Source organism: Pinus tabuliformis, chromosome 7, assembly GCF_031772625.1.
Source record: "Pinus tabuliformis cultivar Carrire ecotype Pingquan chromosome 7, CPIR1, whole genome shotgun sequence".
Taxonomy (NCBI): Eukaryota; Viridiplantae; Streptophyta; class Pinopsida; order Pinales; family Pinaceae; genus Pinus; species Pinus tabuliformis.
Window position 1 is genome coordinate 324,256,479 of NC_142293.1, and position 24,000 is coordinate 324,280,478.

The window sequence follows — 24,000 nt, forward strand, 5'->3', positions numbered from 1 at the left end:
AATTACGACCTATAGTAGCCCTCTGTGTCCTCTTTCCAATGCCACCAGTCTGATCCAAATTTGATTCTCTAAGAAAGAGTTATGCACAATCTCCCAAGATGACCTGATTATAGACCTTTCCAGAAGAGAGAACTTGTATGAAGTGCCACGTGTCACTGTTTTGACCTTGGGATCTGAAAAAGATATACAAAAAGCTACAGTCCGTCCTCTTTCTTTACCTTTTGACGAAATTTCAATCCGATCCCCAGAGAGAAAGTTATGACGATTTTTCCCAGGTCACCTGTTTTGAATGTAATTCAGGAGTCTGCAAAAAGACCAACTTCCTCAGATCATATCTCCGCAAATATCGCGCGAAAAGCTCTGAAATTCAGACCCAAGGTTCAACGTGATTTCTTATCAAATGGTTTTTTTTTGCGACTTCTGAAACATCACAGAAAAAACGTTATAGCGAAAATGCCACGATGACCTGTTTGGAGCAGCGAAACCCTAGAATCCAAATCTCTGATACCAAATGTTATGAAACCAGCTCAAGAAAAGATAGAAAAGATAGATCAACGCCTTAGAATTCAGCCTCTTCGAGGGGGAAACCTCCTTTACATTACATAAATGAACAATTCTTGTATGATACAAATGAAAAGACCTCCTTTCTATATATAGGAGTCTAAGGGGTCATAACATAATCAAAGCTGACATAACAATAATAATGTAAGGGCACAATAATAACAATAGTGGGCTTCTATGGGGCACAATAGTAACAATATGGGCACTACATGGGTACATCAATATAATAAGTGGGTTATAATAATAACAATAAGGGGTTACACTAGTAGTATTGGGGCCTAACATTGGGGCTGTTGTGAGCCTATAGGAGTATAAGGTTGTTGATAGGAAGGTTGAGACAAAGGGACTTGCTAACCTTGAAAAGGTATCCCTCCAACATTTCTTGATACAAATGGAATTGATGTCCCATCTGGGTTAGAAACAACACCAATGGGATGACTTGCCCCCAGAGGGGGTGTGTAGTTTAAACTAGAAGAAACAGGTCTATAGGGTGAAGGATATTCCCCTCCAGACATTGGAACAGATGAAATTTATGTTGTTTGTTCACATTAGGAACCAAAGTTACTATGGCTACAGTTGGAGGAGCATAAAGGTTAAGCAGAATGTGGTTTTCACTTACCAACACTGTAGGTTGAGTAGGGATTTATGTTACCGATATGTTTGGGAAAAATGAGCTGGTAGTAGGTGTAACACTAGAAGACCAAATGGGATTGTGAAACAGTGAACTTGCATGAAAATTATCTGAAAAAGCATCGTTGAGAGAGGTATAACCTGGTGGAACCGAGGGTATACTAATATAAGGAAGAGGTGTAGTCGGCCCCGTTTTCATGTAGGGAGTGGAAACATAAGGAAATCCTTCGGGAGGAAGAATACCAATATTCGAAATGTGATTTCTAGAAGATTCCACTGGAATACCTTGAGTTTTTGACATTATAGGTGGGTTATCACCTTCTGTTTCCATGATTGGGAACAACTCTCGGTTGCGAACCCAAGTTTGTCTAGGAGAAGGAATTATAGGTACATTGGGAGTATCAAATGGACTATACGAATGTGGAAGTGATAAATGCATAGGAGAATCTGATTCAAAGAGTGGATTCAGAGGAAAAAGAAAGTAATCCGAAATAGAATGAGGAGTAATCGGAGGAGAGTCCTAAGATGAGCCAATCGACTTTGGAGGTGGTCAAGAAGAAAGGTGTTGGATGTTGAGGACAATACCAATTTCAACTCCCCGATTTTCAAGAGATTCAGGCTCAATGTTATCGGAACTTACAGCTCTGGATGAGTTAGTGGCATTAGTATTTCCATGGATATCTGGGGTCACGTTTGGAACTCTTAATGGTTCTACCACATTGTATTTTCAGAGAAAGAATAAAAAATATGTGTTGGTGAATTTGGGCTTAAAACCAATTTTACAATTAACCATTAATGTTACAAAGAAAAGGAGGTTTTCGTTTCACGGGTAATTGGTGGTTCTGTGGTTGATTAATTTTATTATCAAAAAATAAATAAATCAAAAAGGGGTACTACTAGGCATAGAGGATTACCAAGAAACCATGACCTTGTATATACACCTTGGCGGAACTAAGGACTTAACGTATGACATCCAATCTCCCCGAATGTTGTGTTCGGTGTATCATGGTATACAAGGTGGTGGACTTGGTTACCTGTGATTGGATAGTAACCTATAGCACGCTCCCAATATATACGCGGCGGTACATGGGAGAGATAACCCATAGTAGCGTTGTCTATTGTGTAACCATTCGATGAGAGTGTTCCGTTATACTTATCATGCGTGGAGTGCCTCTGATATACCAAAAAGTACTGGAGAATGTTCCTATACAGTTCCATACGTGGAATGAGATTTTACCCTCGGGATACAATGCTGGCAAAAAACTATAGTTGCTACGTTTTAAGACGTCGGAACATGTCTCTAGCCTAGACCTCTAAATGTTTTTTGTTAATGACAAATGCTCCTTAGGATAACGGAATTAAATTTAAGGTTGATCTTCAATTAAGTTTCGGTTTTAAGTCTCAGAAAATGATGTCACCTGAACACCTATGATGCAATCTAGCATGAAGAAAATGATTCCTTTCAGTTTCATGAAAGCTATCTAACATAAGGGAGAGGTTCACACACTGATGCAATAATCAAGAATGCAACAAAAAAATCATCTTGTCTTGCACTTTCACTTTCACTATTTCAATAAACCCAACAAAAGAAAGATGAGAATATTTCACTTTCACTTATTAATGAACTCAACAAAATAAAAACAAAATCCAATTCATTAACATGCAACTACAAGAATCTTTCACTTTCACTTTTCAATGCACTCACCAACGAAAAATGAAATTTTATTCAAATGCATCTACATGAAAATATTTTTCACTTTTCTTTTTGAATGAATGATAATGCACTTATTTCAGCTTCCAAATCAAGAAATGTGATCTATGCTTAATTATAAACCAAAAATAAATTTCCAATGAAAATTCACCTAATGCAATTTGAAAAGAAAATTTTGAAGTAAAATCTAAAACAAATGCAAAATGATGTTTTTTTTCTCTTAATGATTTCCAAAAGAGCAAAAAATGCTTAATGAAAAGCACAATCAATGTCCCAATGACATGAATCAAGCAACAAGCGATGAATCAAATTGACCTAAAACCCTAAGAACTCAATCAGACCTCACTTCTAATGCTTCAAAGCAAATGGGACAAATTTTGCAAATAATCAAGCCAATCAGCCAAAAAACTAACAAATCCCAGCATACAGGACAAGGAAAGACCTCAGAGGTCAAGGCAAATTGGACAAAACTGACAGAAACCCTAAAGTTTCACAACTTTCAGGGATCAGCGTGACTATTACAGTCAAACCCATGTTGACAAGGCTTTTAGTGTGACTATTATTTAAGAATCCAAGTTGGAAGTGTGACTGTTCTAGGAAAAAGCGCTTTGGACGAGAAAGACTTGGAAAAACAACAAGAATTTCAACAAGCAGCCCATAATTAACACTTTAAATTATTGATCACTCAAAATGCAGACCTATACATATTCAAAATGGTTGATGACTAAACAGTTGGCCAAACTGATCAAATAGACCAAATCCAAGAAAGAAGTTGAAAAGGATATAGGTTTCCCAACGGAGTCGCCATTTGGTTGTGAAGAAAATCCCTCATGCAGACAAAAGTGATCTCTGTAGTTATATGAGAGGGTACAATGACAAACTTGGACAAACTAGTGCAAGCTTTCCTAGTTTATGTTGAAAAATGCAAAGTGAGATAGATAACCTGCCTCACTCTGATGCTAAGCACTTGTTGATGTCGTCCTTGGCATTCTCACTTCTAGGTTCAATCCTCTTTACGCTGCTATGTATGAGTACCTGCAACGAATATCAAACAAGAGAGACAAGAGAATTCATAGTATAATTCATTCTACATAAACTACATGACAGATCAAGGAACATCATGTTAAATGAATAATGATTTATACACTTATGGAAAGTAAACACCAGATGTATTTATTAATACAAATAAGGGAAGCATATAACCATAGGTTCCTTGATGTTGGAGACCTCCTTTGTGATGGATTTACAATTCCAAGCCAAGACCATTCAAGCACTCCTCCTTAGTTAGATGGGCAACATTTAGGCATAGTTTTAGCATAGGAATGTAACCAAGCAATGAAAAACCATATGGGGATAGAAGTAGATTGATTTATAGGAAGGGAGAGGGAGTTATGGATTCAAAAAAGAGGGAGGAAGGTCCACATCTCAAGGGGAAGATCCATAATGGTAGGATCAAGGAATCAATATGGGAGAACTCAACCATATCTTCATTCAACAACATCTAGCTCATCGTTCTCCAAGATTCTAGCAAGCGAAGCTTTTCCTCCACTTTAGCAAAGACTGATAGAAGAGGTTTAGCATGAATTTTCCTATCCAAAGTTGTGCTAGTAGCACTAGGTCAACATGATGCAGCGGGCCATCAGTAGTGCAAAGTGAACTGGTCCTGAAAACTAGGTTTCAGGCAAATTTCTCTAGGATTCTCTCAGGGAAATTCTTCTTCTCTTCTTCGGGGAGGTTTCTATATGTGTTTCATGGTGAGTACACTGACAACTTTCATAATTTTGATGATTTAGGATACAGGATGGGAAGTGAGACAAAATACTGTGTAACAATAAGGAAGAGAAATGCTTGTTGATTACCTGTAGATTAGTCCACATAATAAACAAAAATCATGAAATAATAACAACACTTATCCAATAATAACCATAGTTAAGCAACGAAGTAGTTCATTAACTTAGTATGTAACTAAAGCAACATATATCATAAACATAACAAGAATAGTCCTACTATACCTCTGATACATGTATGAATAAGTGTTAGCTCATAGAGCTTCTGATTAAGAGTGAAAGGTACCAAGTACACTTTACATAGATGAAACACTATATCCAATAGTGTTACATGAAGCGACAATTTCCTTCTACAAATAATGATCTATCTCATATGAACTACTAGAGAAGCCAAGGAAAGACTCTAAGAATCCAATCTCCTAGCTTGAGTTATGAGGAGATATTTATAACAAATGATAATGACTTTGTTAGAAAATTATATATTATAGAGAAATGGAACACAAAATATTTCAGAAATATAAACACAAAAAACGCATAAAACAAGAGAGACACAGATATACGTGGTTCACCCAGTTTGGGCTATGTCCACGGAGAAACAACCAGTCCTTCCTTTTATATTATCCAGCAAACTGAAGAGATACAACCTACAACAGATCGACTGTAATTCCCTCTTCACTCTCAACCTCCTCTCTCTTCCTCACTCAGAATACAGATATGCATAGACGCAATACAATTCCCTCATATATAGTGAGGGGTTCCCTTATAGGGAAAATAACCTAAATTAAACATAATTTCTACCGTCATAGCTTCGCCTAATGAACAACCCAGATTGACTACGAAATTACAACTTTTACAAGGAAAATTTACAACTATTTTTAGCTTCGAGGGCGCTGCCCCCGATCCCCTGCCAGGGGGGGCACTGGGGCTCCCAAAGGTCGTAGTCGCACCCCCCAGACCCCCCCGCCAGTGCATATTTTATGGGCATCTTTGTCACCCCATTACGAACTAGGGTCCAATGTGGTGATACCTTTGAATACAAAAGATAATCAGGCTCCACACCCAATAGACTTTTGAGCTTCCTCATGACTCTTCAACTCCTATGAATGTTCATATTCTATACATGGATTATTACATTCCATATGTGGCTATCCACATTCCACATGGGTCCCTTGGAATTCATTATATACCATTTATTACATAAGATAACTTACATATGAGACGGTGGCTATATAAGACAAAATCGATAATGGGACAAAGGCTCATCAAATTGATAAGTAATTGGATTTCTCATGGAGCTCATTTGTAATGTAAATGTGCCATGCCTTGAACTTAATTGAGATGGATTTGACCCAAACTGGAAAGTCCCATATGTAATGCGTCTTCACCTCTAGTGCCTCCGTCAATATGGTCTTGGAGTTTTATTGTACATTATTCCATGGCCATGAAATTTTCAAACGAGTTTTGACCGATGCAATGGTGTACTGTAGAATAATGTCTTTGGCAACCTCCAAGCCTACCTATTTTGTTGCTTTCTTGATCTACTCGATGTATTTCCTAGTCTCATGCAAAATGACTTCTCTGCCTCTGATTGCTTCAAGTGTCCATATTGAAGGCATCCCATGCTTCTATGTTAGAGGGTCGAAAACATTGTGCAGCTAATTATAGGTAGCAATAGTACAAATTGATTGTTCTCTAAGACACATGTAGTTCTGATGGTGGATTCTCAACTGAACTCTATCCATTTTGGTGAAAATCCTGTCTTTCCTTTCCAAATCTTGTGGAGCATCCAAATTCTTGGGAGCCCACTCCTAGAGATGATCGACTGCTATATTTTCTACTTTCATGAGTTTTACCACTTCCTGTGATTTATTCTAAATTTCAATGAGAGGAGCCACCACTTATTGTAGAAGTATCATCTCATCATATAATTGTGCCATGGTGTCCTCCATTGGCCCCATTTCCTCTTCCAGGGTTGACTGCCATTCTGCGGTGTTGAAGCTTTGTGATTATAATCATTGATGCTTTGCCACAAGATGTCCCACCTGTTGCTTCACCGTAGCAAGTTCTCTCCTAAATATAGAGTTATCATTCACCAAGTATTCAAAGTTGTTCTATGCTGTTGTAGAAAAAACAACATTTTCAGCCATGATCTCTATGGGACTCCTCCTAGTGTTGGCAGTTATCACCTTCTCTGTAGAAACTAAGACTAAATTCTAAGGATCATTCGGGAAGTATCTATGCCTCTGCTACATGATCCTCTTCTTAAGTTGATCAAATGTTACATTGCACACATCCATGACTCTGTTTGTTGGTGGAGGTGTGATTACTATTTCCCTGAATGGAAGATGACTATCTATGAGGGGAGGTTCTTTTGGAGAACCTGGTTCATCATCCATGGGTTGGATGGTATCCTCTTCCTCCAACTCTTCCTCCTCTATTTCCTAAATAAATTGTTCTTCTTCTAGTCTTTGTGCTAATTCTTCCTCCTGGAATTGCATATGTTGTTCCTCTTCTATTATCCTCCTCTCCTCTTCTTCTGCTTGTTTCTTCTCAAGAAACTCACCTTTCTTCCTCTTCTTCTCTCTTTTTCTTCTCTCTTCTCTTGTTCTACTCGAATAGATCCTGTGTTCAAAGGAATAAATTTCCATTTCCTACTACTTTCTCCTATTGAATCATACATGATCCTCTTCCTAGGAGAACTCTTTGTTTGAGGGGCTATTTGTTTTGCCTCTTGCGCCTGTATGTCTTGAGCTGGAGGATCTTGGGGTGAACAGGTTTGAATTTCTTGGTGTGCCTTTTAACTGAATTATACTGGTTATTCACCTTCTCATCTTCTATTGTAGATATCGATGAATAATCCCAATTGAATTTGATCCTTTCACAGTGATTCTCTCACACTCTCTTGGGATCATATCCATGAAATTCCTTAGTTGTGAAGTGCAAATGATCCAGCTCTTGTATTTTGGTCGCTCTCGCCTTGTGGCTCTTTAATTCATATAGTCCAATCCTTAAAGGGAAGGTGGGCCAAGGGGCTTTATTCTTCCTATCGAGAAATCTTGACAGTTCCTTGTCTAATTAATTTTCTACTTCCTACATGACCACCTTATAGGTCACATATCGCCCCATAAGGTGAGGGGATATTTGACAACCAAAACATCTTATGTATATACCCTAGAGAGTTGCAAACCAATCAGTGATATCCCGTAGTGACTCCTTCACTTTATCACTCATGAAAGGAGGATCAATCTTGAATATCACATGAAAAATAATTGCAAAGAAGTGCTCAACCAATTTTTCATATGAAACTATGAAGCTTGATTATGATAACAGTTTGTAGTGAAAGTAAACTGGAAACCTGTCCTCAGGTGTCTAGTTCTGGTAGAATGCTGGAAATCATATTGTGTGCATATTCTATCCAAAAAGAATGCATACATATAAACTGTGGTTCCTAGTTCACCCTCAAAGATGATTTTTCCTTCCCCACATGACGCTGCAACTCAAATGGCAATATATCTTCTCAATTGAATACTTTACCATGGGTTACCATCATATTGAGCATATATATTTAATTTTCCTCAAACACCTCAGTGTTCTTGTACCCATGCAATTGAAAAAACATGGCTATTAGATATTGATATACATATTTAAGAATATTGGTCAGATAAACTACAGATGTCCGGTGGCAAAACTTAGTAGGCTCTCGACACCATGATTTGATGATATCAATGTCAAGGTTGGCCTATCTAGTGTAGAAGTCAGTGTTTGCATATTATGTGGGCCTAGACATCTTGTAGTATGTCTACATATCTTCTCCATAATAGGTGGCAAGATAACCACCACTCTCACTACAAAGCAGAAAATGAGAGTCATCCATGTTTGTGATAATCCACTTAATCAAATCTGCACATAGGATGATTAAGAATTTGCATGTGATCCTATGCATCATGGACTTCTTAATATCGATGTATGCTTGCACATCTTCCAAGTTCTCAGCAAACCTTTTCTACATGAATGTGTCATTTATATCGCTCATGTGACCTCAGTAGACTTATCAAGGCATCATACTCTTTCTCCATTGCTTTTCTCCATTCATAATAAGAAGCAGCTTCTTCAAAGGAAACTGGTTCAAAATCTATAGACAAATTTATTTCGCAAGCATAAGAAACATCCATATCAACAGGTGAATCAGAATCGTATACATCACCTCCATTTTTCCTGGTTTAATTTCTTGTTCATGTCTTTCCAACCTCGTCAGGATGAACACTTTCAAGTGTCTTTGTTAGCCATTTTGAGATGGCCCAAGCTGCTCAGTTGACTAATTTGGGGCTGAATCAAGATTGAGTTTCCCAATTCTTTCAATCGCATCACTTAAATTGTCATCAGTGGATAGAGATTCATATGGGGGAGAGAGTGCTTCAGAATAAAATTTCATATATTGATCCAATATAGGAATCCCCCCTTCTAGATATGGAATCTGATTCTCAAATTCTCGAAATGACTATTCATGTTCGAATCTATCCAAGTGATTAAGCTACTGCTCAACAACATTTTCAGCCTTGAAAGATTCAAGAAATATTACATCTCTAGATACAACAAAATTTTTATTGACTTCATCATAGAGATGGTATGCTTTGGAGGTATTTGAATACGCCAAGAAGATACACTTACAACTCCTTGCACCAAGTTTGCTTCTTTGTTCCTTTGGTATCAAGGCATAACAAGTGGAACCAAAGACCCTGAGATGCTTTACCAAAGTAATGTGGCCATACCACATTTCATAAGGAGTATTGTTTCTAATAGCATTACATGGACACCTATTATTTCCATATACAACACATAGAACTGCATCAACCCAAAACATCAATTTTACATTCTTGAAAAACATCATGGAACATACCATATTTAAGATTGCCATGCTCATTCTTTCAGCTACTTTGTTATGTTGGGATTATAAGGCATAGTTTTTTTATATTTGATCCCATGTTGGCGAAGATAGTTTTCAAATTCATTTGAAGTGTATTCGTTTCCATTATCACTGTGAATAGAGCCAATATGAGATTGTGCATCATTTTCAATCCATGCATGAAAGTTATTGAATGTTTGAAAAGAATTATATTTGTTCTTCAATAAATAAAACTAACAGATTATGGTGTAGTAATCAATAAATGTCATCATATATTTATTTCCATATACAGAAGGAACAAGAATTGGGCCACATAGATATGAATCAATGAGTTCAAGTTTTCTATATGCTCTGGAATGTGAATCATGGAAAGACTGTTTGCTATGCTTTCCTCGAATACAAACATCACATTGCTTAAGTTTCCTAGGAATTATAGGAAAACCAGTAACACCACTTTTCTTCAACATACGAAGGCTGTCATAATTCAAGTGTCCAAATCTATCATGTCATAAAAGACTAGATTAAAATTTACCATCATCATAATGAGAATTGTATGAGAATTTTTGTGCATGAGCAGAGGTACCTTGTAGCTTCAGAGGTCTTTCTTCTTCTATCCCCGTCATGACAAGTGAGTGATCTGATGATTTTCTGACCTCAACCTTGCCATAAAACATATGAATGGAGTGTCCTTGCTAGCGGATGTGGACCAAGGACAACAAGTTTCTCCTCAACTCTGGGAGGTATAGAACATCATGTAGAAAAAAGTTTGGAAGACCAGGAAATTTGAGCCTAATGGTGCCTAGCCTTGATGGCTTGAGTTTTGATTTGTCTAACAATTATACTGCGCCATCAACATTGTCAGTAAAGTATTCAAAAAAACCTCTTCTAAACGTCATGTGGCAAGTTGCTCCTAAATAAGGAAACCAATAATTTTTCAAAGAAGCAAGTGAAGCATTAAACAAGTCTTCAGTTACTCCAATATTACAATGTGCCACAACATAGTGAGCTGATTCGGGTGCTTTACCTTTCTCTTTGCCATGGGTTTTACCTTTGGCTTCATTTATTTCCTGCTCAATTTTGTCCCAAGGAAATTTACATGTGGATGCATCATGTCCATCTCTATTGCAATGTATGCAATGAATATCAAACTTTTCTCCTTGGAAATGTATGTCGCCCTGCCTCTAAAATTTCTTCCTCCTCTTCCTCTTTGGCCACCTCTTCCTCTAGAAGAATCTTGAGCATGAATTTTCTCTCTATGTGCAAGACACACATCTTCTTTAGAAGACTAAGGAGCTGTCTTCTTCCCAAAATCCTTCTCTCTCTCAGAAAACATTTTCTCAAGGGAGTCAAAGGTAATCTCCTTGAGGTTTCCACTTGATTGTAATGACTCAAGATAATTTGAATAAGTGGGATATAATGCATTGACATAAGATATGAGAGGAATGTCTATTTGAACACTAGTGGTTTTGATATCATGCATAATAGATCTTACTTTTGATGCTAAAGAAAGAGGGTCATCATTTTCAATTCAAGATTGAACAATTTAATCATCAATTGGACAAGTTCAAGCTAAAAGTGTGAGACATAGAGTTCCTTCAACTTCTATAAGGCTTCAAAATCATTTGAAAATGGTGAAATATGGCGAATTGCCTCTTAATTTATAAATGATGCAATCAAGGCATAGGACTTGTTGTTCTTATTTTCCCAAATGGCGATATCCTTATCGAAGGTGGGATTTGTAGTTTCATCATCTCCTTCTCCTACACAAACTCCTTCCCACAACTCATTGAAAATGAGAGTGTGTTTTATCTTTCATGGCCATTCAAGATAGTTCTCTTTTCTAGATAGAATTACTCTAAAAATAGATATCAATGAATGCATTTAAAAATGTATACTATAAAAACAAATGTGTACTTCTAGTGGCAAAAAAATGTAGTTCTGGTGGAAAAAAATGCACTTTTGGTTTAAAAAGGTTGCACTCTGATATATGGGACTGAGGTATTACATGGGGGAGTTGTTATAAGGGGGACGTTGTATGTGGGGAGGGTATTATATGGGGAAGGGGATATATGGGAAGGATATTATATGGGGAGGGTCAACGTATGGATACATATACCATATACCACATACATATACCATATGGATGGCGATATTAACCAAACAATAATCGATTGCGAAAAGGAGGATACGATGAGAGCCACGATGGTATGGAGGAGTGGATATGAAGTGGGGAGAGGTGTGAGGGGACTGATGGGAATCGAACCAGAACTGAGGTCGAGGTTGTTTGGTGCTGGAGTATTACCAATAGTGGTATGGTGAGTCATGGGAGGAGGAGCGATGTGGTAAAGAAGAGCCAAGGAGTATACATGTAGAAGGATGAGCGTTGTGGTAAAGAGGATCCGAGTAGTATACACATACAAGGAGGATCATTGTGGCATCATACCAGTCGAAGGAGAATACACGCTGAAGGAGGAGCATTGTGGTAGTGTACCAGTCAAAGGAGAATACATGCATAAGGCATCGTATTACCATGTAACACCAGTCATGCAATACCTTCACAATGGGATCACGTAAAAGGGTGAATGGGACTAGAGCCAACAGTGCAGGACAATTGTGAATCTTTGGAAAAATGCACCGAGGGGAGGACTGGGTTCAGCTGCATGGGTAGTGGTAATATGGCAACAGTAATATTATAAATATGTGGAGCAGTATACATGGTAACCAACAAAGTTCAGCAGTATGCGTTAACCTATGATGTTCAAGAGTGTGTGTTCAAGTAGCGTTTAGGCCTGGAATATTAAAAACTCATATGACACTATATGGAAGGTGGGTTCGAGCCTCAGGAGCAATGATAGAGGTGTCAGTTCTGCAAAATAGGCATAACATAGGCATGAGGTGTTGATTTTTGGTAGAATCGGATGTTATCTAAACCTAAAATTTTGCAGGGAGGCTTAGGCATAGGTATCCCAAAGAACCCAAAAATTTTTTTGGGAAATTCCACGCAGAAGCAATTTTATTAAAATAATTAGTATTTTTAATGGTGTTCCTAAGTCTAAACTTAGGAAAATTAAAATATTAATGGGTATTAATCTAATCAGGGATGAAACTTATAGAAAAATCCATGAATCAAGCCAAAATGATCTGAGACTTTGATTATGATTTAATCTAGGCCATTGGTTGTCTAACAGGAAGATATAAGAAGAGGCTTGAGGGTCATTTGGAAAATACATAGAGAGATTGAGAAAATCAATTTTATGAAGTAAGAATTTCTGAAGAGGAAAATTGATTGAGGAGATCTTGCAACAGAGGGGCAGTGAGAATCCGGAAGAAGGAATTTATGGAGAGTACGAGGCATAGGGAGAAAAAAAAGACATCCAGATGAAGGTTGATTCTGGCGCACACAGTGCTAACGTAGAGGCAGTGTAGTCCTTGAGGGGAAGTCAAGTTTCCTGCGGAGCGAAGTCGAAATTCAGTTGTTGGAAGCCAGAGCGTGATTTTGGGGGGTATAAGGTCGGTTTATCAACCATTAGAGGATTCAGAGGAGAGGTAGTGTAATACCCAGGAGGGGTGACATAGAAACTGCCCAAGGTGATGCAATTATGTGTAGAGGCCACGCAGACGGTGAAGCAGAGCCTCCAGAGTAGTAGGATCAGTCATTGATTCTCCAGTGATAGGGTGAGATCATTTCACTAGTCTTTTGTTCAATATTCTCTTTGTATCGAATTACTATTTGAGCATCCTAGAATTATACTCAAATTTTCTCCTGCATAATAATAAACACTTAGAGTTGTTGCACCAGTTTTCCCAAGTTGGGATTTTCTGGGGACTTTTGTCCAAAAATAACTATGTCCTATGTGTTTCTATTTTCCTTGCTTAGTTTCTATGTTTCAGAATCATAATGAATATGGTGTAGTTTGCTTCAGTAATTTACTTCGATGTTTCAAGAAGAAATCTGAAATAAGGTTGTAATGTTATTTACATTCTAGGAGAAGTAAATTCAGCTAGTTGTAGTAGGATTCCAAAGATTGCTAGATATAGGAATTTTCACATGGTATCAGAGCTGTTGATGTGAAACATGGAAGAGAAAATCTAACACTAAAGCAAGGGCCAACTTGCTGCAGGAAGTAGCAGTTAGAATCCCCAGAGGGATTGCACAGTTCTAGCCAGGACGGTTATATTTCTGATGTTGTCTCTCTCTAAGTGAGTTAATAGAGAGGTAAGACTGCCAGATCGATAATTTTCCAAATAAGAGGGAACCACACAGAGCTGGAGGGACATAGTTTGTACAAGCTAAGTGCTGGGCAAAAAAGGTGTCAGAAGGAAGAAGCAGATCACATAGTGAGGGAATAATTCCTCAATGATTTCTTACTGAGGAAATCAACATTTCTCAATTGCTGAGTAGTAGAGGAGAAACAAATTACCAATTGCATAAGGGAGTGCGTAAGGCATCCTAAGAGCTCCGCAGTAGGGAGAAAGAGGGAGTTGTTCGATAATTTTCAAAGGATATGGAAACTATTGGCTTGAGGGATCAGGACAGGTTGGATGGGGCTTCCAACTATGCCATCTCGAAGGCTAGAATGAATTTCCTTCTAGATGAGCATGCCCTTAAGACGTATGTTGATAATGTAGTAGTTTTCATGGTGGATGCAGATCTGCTGAAGAAGTACAGAGATGAGATGGCTAAGGCAAAAAGGATTATCCTGGATGGAGTCAAGGATCACGTGGTGTGCCACATTGCAAGCAAAGGAACCACTAAGGAGATGTGGGATGCCTTGGCCACATTGTATCAAGGATCTTCCAAGTAACAAAAGATGTACTTAGAGTAGAAGCTGAGATCTACTTAGATGCAGAAGGGAGAACGTGTGGATCCATTCCTCACAAAACTGAAGGAGACCCGTGATGAGCTATCAGCTATGGGACATACACATCAGGATTCGAAGTTAGTGAGACTAGCTCTAAATTCAGTATGGAATGAGTGGAAAATATTTGTCCAGAGTATCCTGGGCAGAGCAACATTGCTAAATTGGGATGAGATGTGGGCAACTCTAAAACAAGAAGAGCTGAGGAGAGACCTGCTCAAGGTCAAACTTGATGGGAGTAGTAGAAGTAGTGGGTCAAAGCCCAAAGTAGAGGAGGAGGATAACTGAGCCCTTACATTGAAGGGACATCAGGGGCACTAGAGACGAAAGAAGGACGTCTCCAAGGTGAAGTGCTTCAGATGTGGTGAGATGGGCCACTATGCATCGTAATGTCCTTTGAAGAAAAAAGACAAGGATGATATGCATGATCTGAAGGTTGCATCCATGAAGATCGACAAGGAGGAGTTCGCTATGACAACCGAGATACCTCCAGGAGGGAGGTGGGATGATTTGGAGCTGTAGTAAGGAGGACTACAGATGGGTAGGATCCTTGAGGAGCCCACCTCCTGGATCATCACCTTGCTACGGGAGCCCATGATCAGTAGTAGCAAGATGGTGGAGTTTTTAGATGGTGCCATGGAGTGTTGATTTGATAGATGCAGTGGCTAATAGTTTCAGAATGTGAGCAGGGCAGAGAAGAGAAGCAACAATGCAAGGAGGCATAGTGCAGAGCTTCAGCAACATAGTAGCTTCAGAAGAGAGTGTGGGAATATTAGCAGTCATGATTTCAACACCGAGGTGTATCCAATAGATACTTGTCCAGTTTTGGGTGTTTTCAGTTGCTTCTCTCAGCAATTAAGTTGCAGTACAGAAGCAGTGTTAGTAGTGGCAGTGCTAGTAGCATAGCAGATGCAACATTTGAGAGGGAGCAACAATACACATGTAGCATTGGTAGTGGTAGTGTCAAAGGTAGAAGTACAGTAGTAGAAGCAGCATAGTAGTTGGTGGACACCTATAGGTTTTAACCTCGTACAGAAAATACCTGCATACGAATTCTAAAACACAGAAAATAAACAATGTGAAAGCATAACACATAAAACACATATACACAAAGATTTTCCCATGGATCCCAAAACCAGGACTACCAGCTTGATTTTTCATTATTTTCCTTTTAATGTTACAGTACATATTTATACATGCCAAAGCATCCAATACCATGGACTGAAAACCATTGCATCTAAAACCATGGACCAAAAACCATCACGTCCAAAACCATGTGCGAAAAACATGCACAAAACCATAGGTAGGTCTGCCCAACCTAATATAAGGTCCAAAACCAAAATTTTCTGGGGCGCTTCCCCGGACCCCATAGAGTGGGGTTACTTGCACCCCGCAAGCCCCCTATGACTCCGCCCACTATGTAGTCGGTGCAACGAAAGGGGGGTTCCACCCCCATTATAATCCATCGGTTAACTACATGGGCTAGTCATGGAAAGAATATAGCACAATCCATCATTCTCCCTATTTCCGGGAAAACTAGTGTCGATTCAAACTGCTAGTCCCACTAAGATGGGTAGCTATCTTAGAAACAAAAAATCAAAGTAATTCAAGATTTCCTTTAAGTGTAATAGATAAGAGGGAAGAAAAGAGGACCAACCTGGATCTTTCGCTTGGATCCTTGCTTGATTTCTCTTTCCCTTGATAGAATTTGCCACTCCTCTCCTACTTGTCCCACTTTAAAGAGTACCTGTAGAGTCAAAGTAACAGAAAACCATCAAAGCATCTCTATCTAAAACATCATAAACAATGCAGAATCAGAAACACATTGACCATACAATTGCATTCATAAACAATAAGATTCACAAACACACGATTATATGGAGGAAAACTCAAAGAACTTTATTAATAGTAGAAGAGAGGATTACAACCTAGCTGCCTGATGTAGCATCATCCTCCCAGCATAGAAGCCCTCTTCACCTCATGAAAAGAAAGATCACCCAACAATACAATGTCTCTTCTCACAGATAAACCAACAACACTTCCTTACAAATTACAAAATTCTAGCCTCCATATCTCTCAGATGAGGGATCCATTTATAGATGTCTTGCAAGGGTGTGAGTCAGCTTTGGGTTTTTGATTAGTGTCATTCCACTGATAGTTCTTGGTTCCAATTGGAGATTTCATTGATCTCTTACTCATCCCTGGGCGAATTCAAAGAAGCAAGTGTCCTGGGAGAAGTTTCTGGAAGATTCCATGAGCTTGCACTTAGCAAAATATCTCTGCCATTCATCTATTCTCACTCATCGCACCCTACAGAAGGCAATTTCAGTATGCATCGCACCTGGCTAGTGTGGCAGCCAGTATGCATCGCACCTTGACCATGGAGCAGTCAGCATGGTCCAGTTTTTTCCAGTTCTGAGTGGTTTTTCAGGTGGAACTTCTGGGAAATGATGTAATCAGTTGACCATGATCCTTTAGGGTATGAAAAAATAGTTTTAGGGACTAAAGAGCCCTTGTTTTATGGACATATGAGTTTGGGGTTGCAATTCCCAAATGTGTCTATAACAGTTGCCCCCTAAAGCATGAGGTCGTAAATCTTTTGATGTCAGGTGAAATGCTTTATCATGAGGATCCAAGGTATTCGAACTGGAAGGTGACCTGTATAAGATACAATACAATACATCATAATCATATTATTTTCATGATCTAGCTAAGGCGGGCATTCTCATGCTCAACTTCATAAATTCATTATCATGTACATAGGACAGAGTGATTATTCATATGAAGAGTCATCTTCTTTTGCTTAGATGACTATTTGTGTAGATTCTGTGCACATTTGATGTCTTTATGTTCCTAAATATATCGTAGCCTAGATGGATGAAACTAGATCCGGGGTCTTCAAACTCATTCAATCTTCGCCCGATGTACAAGTTGATCAATGTGAAAAGATGTTTTGAAGTTGAACATGGAAAGACATCGCTTGATTACCAGCCAATAATGTAAGTTGTTAACAGGTGCGAGAGGAATCACCGATAATGATAATGACCCTCAAGGTACTACAGTACAATTCACTTGGTGTGAATATAGGAGCCGATGTCAAACACCATGCAAAATCTTTCGGTTGAAGGTCATTGATGTAAACTTGTCGACAGAAGTGAGAAGCTTGCCATTAAGGCATGCAAGCTTCAAAGTACTGAAAGGGTTGTTCCTAAGTCAACTTCTTGGATAATGAGATGATGTCGACAAGAAGTGACCTATCGCAGGAGGGCCTTGATGTATCCCACATCTACGACATGAAACGAAGCAAATTATTTTTCTGGAGGTGAAAACGATCTGACAATACAAGGTTCAGGAATGGTGGTCATGAAAAATGAAGGGTGAAAGTATTGTAGTGGATGAGGTGTTTGTTGGATGGTAAATTATCTAAATGACTTTTCTTGAACATGTTGGCGACACTGATATGGATTGGTAGCGTTAACCCCATGGATGGTACGGAGGACCAATGGTGATATAAATGGTGAATGGAATAACCCAACCCGACTCAATCATGGTGATGGAGTGAAAGTGTCATGTTCAAGAGCAACCTACTACCAATAAAATTCTTCAAGTTTTCTTCCCTTTTTCCCCAGTCATTGCTGACCAGTACCTCTTTATTTTTTTCAAGCTTGAGTAGGATAACATATGCTTGGTCTATAATTTTCCCTTCGGGAAAATCTGTCGCTATGTTTTAGTGAGCCTAGTGACAGTGAAACTCATTCTTGCTTGGATGGACAAGTTTGTCACTATTATTTTAATGAGTTTAATGACAAAGATAACTTGGTCCTTTTCATGTTTAGAGAGTTTGAAAAGGGATGAAAAGGAAACTCCAACAGTCCTTTTTCGTAGCATAATCCCTTAAGTCTGAAAAAGTATAAAATAATACGAAAGGGATGACTTTTTGATCGCTTTAACGAGCCAAAAAAGACAAGTGCTCAATATTTTTGTTTGATAATCCCTCAGGTCCAAAAATATTAAAATATATAGGAGGGATGGCACTTCCCCTTACTTTAACGAGATGGAAAGGCCAAATAGCTCGACAATCCTTTTATATTTAATGAGTCTAAAAAGAGTTTAAAAGCGACTCGTTTTTTGAGGAACGAGTGGTATTTTCGGGTAGCAACTGGTTCCAAGTAAGTTTGGAACTTCTCAAAACATGGCAGTGTGAAGAGGGTGGCTAACAGAATCACTTGTCACAGCTATTCCTTGAAAGGGTAAACAATCAAGTGGAAGTGTATGATTGGCCAAAATAATGGAGGTGATGGTAGGAACACAACCAAGGTTCAAAAAGGCTGATAGCAGGGCAAGAACAAAGGTTATTTACCAAAGGTGGATTCATTTTTTAATGAGCTTGAACCAGGAGAAACTATGCTCATAAGCGAGTTTATTTTTTAACGAGCTTGAACCTTGCGAAAACATTGCTTATGCCAGTTGTTTTAAAGATGTCTCTCATTGGTAGTTTTATTTTTTAATGAGCTTGAACTCTACTATAACATGTGCTCATTGCCTTTTTATGTAAGCTAGAAACGACCAAACTACAAAGCTAACTACACCAAAGCTAAGAAACTACTGAAGTTAGGTAGGATGGTTTTGTCCTTTGACGAGGAAAAATACTTTCTTTGGTCCATCTGGTGTGCAAATGTCTTGGATGAATTGCCTAACCTAATAAGTTGAAATAAAAAGCTAAAAAGTTGAAAATGCTAAAAAGCTAAAAAATCAAATTGGTCGCTTTTTTACTTGCATACAAAGGTTTTCATGCCCCTCGGTATTTAAGAAAAGGAGAGTTCCTAGGTCACCATATGGAAGTCCCTGCAGTTAGGCAGGACTTCCTTGGCTTTGTCCATCGAAATAGATGAAGGTGAATGGTGTGAGCTTCCAATCACATAACTTACAAGGAAATAATTGTTTCAGACTGATCACATAACCTACAAGGAAATGGTCTTTCAGTCCAATCATATAACCTCCAAGGAAATCTCTCTTTTCATCTGGGTTTGCCTGCCGAAGCAGACGAGGGTGCATGCCCCCTAAACTTCGTTACATTCACCAGACTACTCACGGTAATTAGGTGGATGGAATGAAGGTTGAAGAGACATTGTTGACATAAAGAGACCATTTAGGGATGATGGTTGATTTGTAGCTATGTTTGAACTAGGAGATGAAAGTTGGTCGACAAATTGCACCAGTTTTCCTTCATGCGGAAAACACATCACTCGAAAAAGAGTGGAAACAATAGCTTCCATGCTATGTATATAGTCACGTCCAAGGAGTAGATTGCAATCTAGTGGCCCTTGGACTACCATCATGTTCAAGTGAACGGTTTTCCTTTTCAAAGTTATCAGTAACTTTGGAAGGATCCCTAATGGTCGACTGGTTCCTTTGTTGAAGCCTGACAAGTTTTGTGTTTTAGGCATAAGTGATGGTGAACCAAGTGCTTTCCAACCAGTTGAGGAAAGGAAACTCACTGAAGCCCCTTCATCTATGATAGTGCCAGACACGATCATTTTGTAAACATGTACTATGATCCGAAATGGTACATTAGATGGAAGGCGAGGTCTTGCTAGTTGATTCCAATCAAATAAAATGACTAAACTGCTTGGGGGAGGTGTTGGATAAACGGTTGGATAAACCTCATGAATTGGGGGGCTTTCTTCCTATTGTAAAGGAACGAGTGGATTGCCTCCAAGTTCATTAGATTCTATACCGACAAAAAGAATTTGAACGGTGTCGTTCTCATTCTCTTTGGGAATAATATCATCTGAAGGTGGACCTTCTGAAGGCAAGACTGGGTTGAGTTCCATCTTGACCTGTTGACTTTGGTCTGGTATGGACTCAGAAGGTTCACTTTCAACGATAGGAATTTTGACCGATAATTGAGTTACGTCAGTCGGGTTTTCAACTAGCAATGGACTTGCTAAGAGTTTCTTGTATCCAGGCGGAAGTCGCTGCGATGAAGCAGGACGATTATGCAAGATTCTCTTGGCCTCATATAGAAAAGGACAATGGGGAAGGTGATGGTCCCCTTCACATAGTAGACATGGAATTTTGACCTTTCTTTCTTGTTCAAGACTTTCATTTTCACTAGTTGATGGTGTGCTATCAACCAGATTGCCAGAGGTTGATGACACCGGATGGTATGAACAGGGAGACCATTCTCTCAAGATCTGCGAAATGCAAGGAAAATATTGATGAAAATGATTTCCTTTGAAAATTAGACAAGGATATCTACGAGATTTAATGCGTGAATTTTCACCAGATGATTCATTGTTTCCCCCTTGCTTAACTAACTTCTTCTTCTTCTTCTCAGCGACTTGGTTTTTAGTATCACTAGTTTCACTAAGTGAAGAGGAAGAAGGGGAGGGAGAAATAAGTGAAGTAGAAGGTGAAGGGACCACTTCAGTATCATTTGGTTGCTGAGGAATCACAGTATTTTGAACGAGAAAGGTCGAGAATAGCCATACTGGCAGGCCAATTGTGATTCCCAGAAGGGATAATGTAGCCATATATAGAGCAAAAATATCTCCCTAAGAAGAGAAAGGACTAGGATTCCCTCCAAGAGGGGTTCCTTGATTGGATTCCATTATCTTAACCTAAGATCAATGAAGGAATAGGGATGTTATTCTGAATTAAATAAATTTTAAGAAACTTTGATGCAACTTTTCTTTTTCAATTTTTAAGAGTCGAGAAAAAGCTAAAGGTGACTCTAGTTGCCTTCGATTTTTAATGAGCCTGAAGTGACAAGTGCTCAGATGGACCTTTTATTTAAAGGGGTCGAAAAGGAACAAAAGTGACTACTCTAGAAATCTAGACAGATGGATTACCAAACCAATTACAAAATTGCAATATACACCTTGGTGGTAAATTAAAGAGAAAGTACCAAGGACTTTATGTACAACAGTCGATCTTCCCAAATGTTGTGTTCAGTGCATTACGATCGATAGGGCAGCAGACACGGCTTGCTAAGGATAAAGGATATTAGCCTATTATGGTCTCCCAATATATACTCGACGATACGGGGAGCACAAGTCCGTACCTGCACTTGTCGTATCAAAGAGGAGTAATCACCCAACCTTTGATGAAAACAATAGTTACCAGGTTTTAGGACGCTGGAACACATCTCTAGCCTAGACTTCTAGATGTGTTGCATTAGGTTCCAAAGGGATTTTAATTTAAATTGAGATTTATTTTAGAGTTGATCTTTCTTAGAATTTTGTCTTTCAAGGTTCACCATGTGATGTAGATGTAAAATTCCTAAATATGCAATCTAAAATGATAAACAATCATTTATTTCATTTTAGCAATGAAAATCCTAGCTACTAAGGAAAGAAGATTATGATTCTTTCAACATAGAGCAAAGAGCACACACTAAATGCACTTTTCCTAAATCATTTTTCACACAATCTAAATGAAAATGCAAATGCATGTATTTGTTTTTCGTTTCCTTAATGTGAGAATGCCAAAAAAGGAAAACTAAGTATAGATCTGAACTATTTTCTTCAAAGTATCATTTCGATAATTTCTTTTCAAAAACCAAAAGGAAGACTAAAACGACACTTTTCGATTTTGAATAGAAAACTGCTTTTGACACTTCAAATATTTAACAATCCAAATCAAATACAATGACAAAAGTACAATCGACTATCTAGAGGAGGAAGACTTTACGACACTCTTCTTTTTGACTCAAAATGATAGTTACGACACTTTTTTGCATAAAAAACGACAGTTTGATTAAGCTACTTTCGACAAAGGAGGACAGTAAATGATTGACAAATACATAAAAACATTTACAAATCCTAATCAATGGAGGCTGAAATATGTGAAGGAAATAGGCTTCAACAATGAGATACTGATCATGAACAGCAAAACTACAAAATAAAGCTGAAAATCAGGAGGAAAAACCAACTTCCAAAGAGAGAAACAGTATCACTTAATCATCGCACTTGTCCTTAAGGGAAACAGGGATGCATCTCACCTACAACACATGGGAGGTGTGATGCATACAGGTTGCCAATTACAGACAATGTGATGGACCAGGGAGCGAAATTGAGTTTGATTTTTTCTCAAAATTTGCAGCTAAGTTTAGTGATTTAGGTTGATTTATGATGGACAGTAAAAAAAAGTACAGGGGTATGATCTTATGAGGTTATTGAGCTACCACGAGGGCGCTTAGGATGCTTGTAAGTCAGATGTTTATTTCATAAACCAACTCGGATATTGATTGAAGTAGCATTCATCTACTTCGCAATTGCAGCAAAGGCGGTTTGAAGGCTAGTTGGCTAACTTCAAGATCTGTCTGTAGTTTATAAAGCAAACAACAATAACAAACAAACAAAATATTCGATCCCCAGTGGAGTCGCCATTTTGTTTCTGGGAAAACTAGTGTCGATTCGAACTGCTAGTCCCACTAAGATGGGTAGCTATCTTAGAAACAAACAATCAAAGTAATGTGAGATTTCCTTTGAGTGTAATAGATAAGAGGGAAGTAAAGAGGACCAACATGGATCTTCCGCTTGGATCCTTGCTTGATTTCTCTTTCCCTTGATAGAATTTAGCACTCCTCTCGTACTTGTCTCGCTTTAAAGAGTACATGTAGAGCCAAAGTAACAGAAAACTATCAAAGCATCTCTATCTAAAACATCATAAACAATGCAGAATCAGAAACACATTGACCATACAATTGCATTCATAAACAATAAGATTCACAAACACACGATTATATGGAGGAAAATTTAAATAACTTTATTAATATTAGAAGAGAGGATTACAACCCAACTGTCTGATCCAACATCATCCTCCTAGCATAGAAGTCCTCTTCACCTCATGAAAAGCAAGATCACCCAACAATACAATGTCTCTTCTCATAGATAAACCAACAACACTTCCTTACAAATTACAAAATTCCAACCTTCAGATCTCTCAGATGAGGGATCTATTTATAGATGTCTTGCAAGGTATTGAGTCAGCTCTGGGCTTTCTATTAGTGTCATTCCACTGATAGTTCTTGGTTCCACTTGGATATTTCATTGATCTCTTACTCATCGCTGGGCGAATTCAGAGAGAAAGTGTCCTGGGAGAAGTTTATGGAAGATTCCATGAGCTTCCACTTAGCAAACTATCTCTGCCATTTGTCTATACTCGCTCATCATACCCTACAGAAGGCCATTTCAGTATGCATCTCACTTGGCTAGTGTGGCATCCAATATGCATCGCACCTTGACCATGGAGTAGTCAGTATGGTCCAGTTTTGGCTAGTTCTGAGTGGTTTTTTAGGTGGAACTTCTGGGAAATGATGTAATCAATTGACCATGATCCTTTAGGGTATGAAACAACACTTTTAGGGGCTAAAAATACCTTGGTTTATGGACATATGAGTTTGGGGTTGCAGTTCCCAAATGTGTCTATAACACTCCCACTTGTTGTTTTATTTCCACAGGGGACCACAAGAGAGCTTAGTCATTTATCCAGCCCTGCAACACCCATTGTTTCTCTACACCAAGAGAACTTCTCAGAGCTCAC